This window comes from Jaculus jaculus, chromosome 7 (assembly GCF_020740685.1).
Source record: "Jaculus jaculus isolate mJacJac1 chromosome 7, mJacJac1.mat.Y.cur, whole genome shotgun sequence".
Lineage (NCBI taxonomy): Eukaryota > Metazoa > Chordata > Mammalia > Rodentia > Dipodidae > Jaculus > Jaculus jaculus.
In genome coordinates, this window is record NC_059108.1 from 71,894,879 (window position 1) to 71,898,694 (window position 3,816).

Sequence of the window (3,816 nt, forward strand, 5' to 3'; positions counted from 1 at the left end):
GTGCTCACTTTAGCAGCACATATGCTAAAATTGAAATGATACAGAGTAGATTAGCATGGCCCCTGCACAAGGATGACATACAAATTTGTGAAGTGTTCCATTATTTTTAATTTAAAACAAGAAATACAATTTACCCAAAAGCAAGCATTTAAAAAAATAAAATAATACAATCTCTCTCTCTCTCTCTATCATCTCCATTTGGAGCTGGGTGTAGTGGTATGTGCCTATAGACTTAGGTACTAGGAGACTGAGGCAGGAAATTCATTAGGATTGTCTTTGCACTTTCAGATCCTGCCAAGAAGCAAACACCCTGTGGGAGAGGAGGCTGTGGATATTGAGCCATCTGCCAAGCCTGAGCTCAGAGCTCTCAGTTCCACTGAACCAACAAACCACACACGGCAGGTAGGTATCTCCAGAGGAGCAGCAATCCACTGGCTACTGGCTGTCAGTCTCCACAGTCATCCTTAGGTGATAGACCTCACTCCTTACCACAGACCCTTCCCAGTCCAAGCTCTCCAATGCTTAACCTTCTCAGTGGGTCCCTGTCCAAACCTCCTCTCTCCAGTATTGCCTCTCCTGACTACTCCCCACACAGACAGTGTGGGGGGTGTCCCCCTGTTTCTTGAGTTGAAAATAGTTTCTTATTTTTAGGACCCCAGAGTATCTCAGTCTCTAAGAACAGCATCCCTCTTGAGATGGTACCAGTTACAACACTCCAAGATATGGGAAATGTCACAGTGGATTTATTTTCCATTGCTGGTCAGTTATGGGCACTGTCATACCAAATCCCCTCCTGGAGTTAAGGCTTATAACGGCTATGGTTTTGTCTTGCCTCAGACTGCATTTTGTTGGCACCAGAATTGCCTGAAGCTTCCAGTTTCTCTTTCCTGCATGTTATGGGGTTTCTCTGTATAGCCTTTCTTTTTCCCTATGCTTTCAAACTGTTTTATCACCATTACCCTGCTTTCTGGTGCTTTCCCTCTCCGATTCTCCTAGGAGTTAAGTCTGTCCCTTGTCATCCTGACTGTTCTCGTTCACATAGTCAGCATGGAAGAACCTTCTAACCTGCCATCCTAACCTTGACTCTTCATAAATTAAAAAAAATTCTGTTGATACCTCTATGTAGCATCCAATTTTGAAGGACATTTTTTCCAGACACAGAATTTTTGGTTGATATATTTTCTTTTAGTACTTAAAAAAAATATTTTATTCTTATTTATTTGTTTATGAGAGAGAGTGAGAGAGAGAGAAAGAGAGAGGGAGAGAATGGGCACACCAGGAACCCTAGCCACTGCAAACAAACTCCAGATGCATGTGCCACCTTGTGCATCTGGCTTACATGGGACCTGGAAAATTGAACCTGGGTACTTAGGTTTCACAGGCATGGACCTTAACTATTAAGCAATTTCTCTAGCCCTCTTTTAGTACTTTTAACTATAGTATCTCATTGTCTTGTCTTTGGGGCTCTAGGGTTTCTGATGGGATACCAACCAGTAATCACGTTGAGTATCACATCTCTGTGATGAATCACTTCTGTCACATTTCCTCTTGTCTACCCTGAAACTACATAGTGACTGATCTGGAATTCGCTATGTAGTCCCAGGGTAGCCTTGAACTCATGGCAATTCTTCTTCATCCTCTCAAATGTTGGGATCAAAGGCATGTGCCACCATGCTTGGCCCTTAGTGTGTGTGTGTGTGTGTGTGTGTGTGTGTGTGTGTGTGTGTATAAAACATATAGTCTTATATTTCATCATATTTGGGGGCTTGGTCCATTGTTTATTCAAAATGTTCCTGGTAATTTTTTCTTTCTCTCCAGGATTCCCACAGTTCAATTTTGGTAGTTTAGTGTTGGATCTCTTGAGTTCTTTCAGTTTTCTTCAGCATTTTTTTTCTGTTTCTCTCACTTAGTTATTTCACTTACCCTTTAATTTCATTGAGTCTTTTCTCCTGCCACTCAAATCTGCTGTTGAATCTTGTTACTGAGTTTTTACATTAGCTATTGCCTTCTTCAGAATATTTTAATATAATTTCTATGTGTTTACAAATATAATAAAATAGCATATATTATAAATGTAAATTTATATTATAAATGAAATATAAATTTCATACAGTTAATTATTTCCCTTAATAATTTCCTATCATTTATGTCAACTCTGAGTATTTTTAGGTTAGTTGAATAAAACTGTTGTGTGTATATATATATATATATATATATATGTATATATATATATATATATATATATATATTTTTTTTTTTTTTTTTTTACAAATTTCCTCTTTTTTTATTGGGTCACTCTTTCCACCTTTTTTGTTTTCTTTGTAACCTTGGCTGAAAATTGGATATCATGGATATCACAATGTAATTACTTTAGGAATTTTTCTCAGCAAAGTCATTTCCTTTTCCCAAAGCATTTGGTTTCCAAAGGTCTTCAAGGTCACATATTGAGTTTATAGAGTGATGAACTATTTCTCTTATCATCTTTCTCAGGGTCTCACACTATGAACCTTCTTACCGTATCTTCTTAGGATGTGGTAAATGGTTTGGTTTTGGGTAGGTAACGGGGTTGCTGCAGAGCCACTTACCATAAGCCCCAGTAAAGAATTACAAAACTTGTGGTTCTGTCTGTCTCTCCAACTCATGTCTAATCATTATTCAGTCACATCCTCTATCAACCAGTCTTGGTTACTGGTTCCTCTTTGCTATTTAGTTTCTCTGTTTCTGACCAATATAACTCAGGGGAAAAACCCACAGTAAATCCATGTGAATATAGTAGGACACATGGACCAAGTCTTTTCTATGACAAACTAAGTATTACAGACAACCATCTCTGAGCGCACTATAACCAGTGGCAGGCCCATTGACTAGGCAAACATTATTCTCTGCATTTCCAGTTATGAATCATTTACCAGGATTTCCAACATATGCCAGAAACTCTATTTCAATTTTTTTTTGTTTGTTTTTTGAGGTAGGGTCTCCCTCTAGTCCAGGCTGACCTGGAATTCACTATGTATTCTCAGGGTGGCCTCGAACTCATGGCGATCCACCTACCTCTGCCTCCCAAGTGCTGGGATTAAAGGCAAGCGCCACCACGCCCGGCTCTATTTCATTTTTTGTGTTCTTTGTTTAAAATTTCTGTCTTAAAAATATTTTATTTATATTTATTTATTTATTATTAGAGAAAGAGGCAGACAGATGGAGAGAGAGAGAGAGAATGGGCATGCCAGGGCCTCCAGCCACTGCAAAAGAACTCCAGACGCATGCACCTGGCTTAGGTGGGTCCTGGGGAATTGAACCAAAGTCCTTTGGCTTTGCAGGCAAATACCTAAGCCGTCTCTCCAGGCTTCTTGTCTAAAATTTCTAAGCCTAGAGTACTGAAGGCCAGTTGCTTGGCCTTGTTAAATTCACCAAAACATTGGATGCTTCCTGGAGGCTTTGAGGAGTCAGATAGTCAGCTACACTTGGCATCGTATGTTAAGACTTTGTCTTGGTAGCTAGGAGTTCAGAACATATCTATATATTGGTAATAGATAGCAATTTATAATTTCAAGGACACAATGTGGACTCAGTGGGATTAGCATTAATTCATGCTTTTGGTTTTGCTATTTTTTTATCTCCAAGAATCTCACCTGTGCTTCAGTGAGGTTGTTTTTTTTTTTTTTTGTTGTTGTTAGTTTGTTATGTTATCACCAAGGAGATAACAGATAAGGTGAGAAAAATCTTGTTTCTCAGAAGTTGCTGAGTCTGGCCTCTGTTGGGTGTCTCAAAGAAAGTGTCTTGACTGTAGATAAACTATCAGCTGATTTATGTCAAGGA

General features: G+C 38.9%; 1 non-coding gene across 1 annotated transcript; it reads left to right on the forward strand.

Moving 5' to 3' along the window:
- Positions 1-107, forward strand: LOC123462428. The gene has a single exon (XR_006638250.1). It is a non-coding gene; the product is annotated as a U6 spliceosomal RNA (small nuclear RNA).
- The last annotated feature ends 3,709 nt before the right edge of the window (positions 108-3,816 follow it).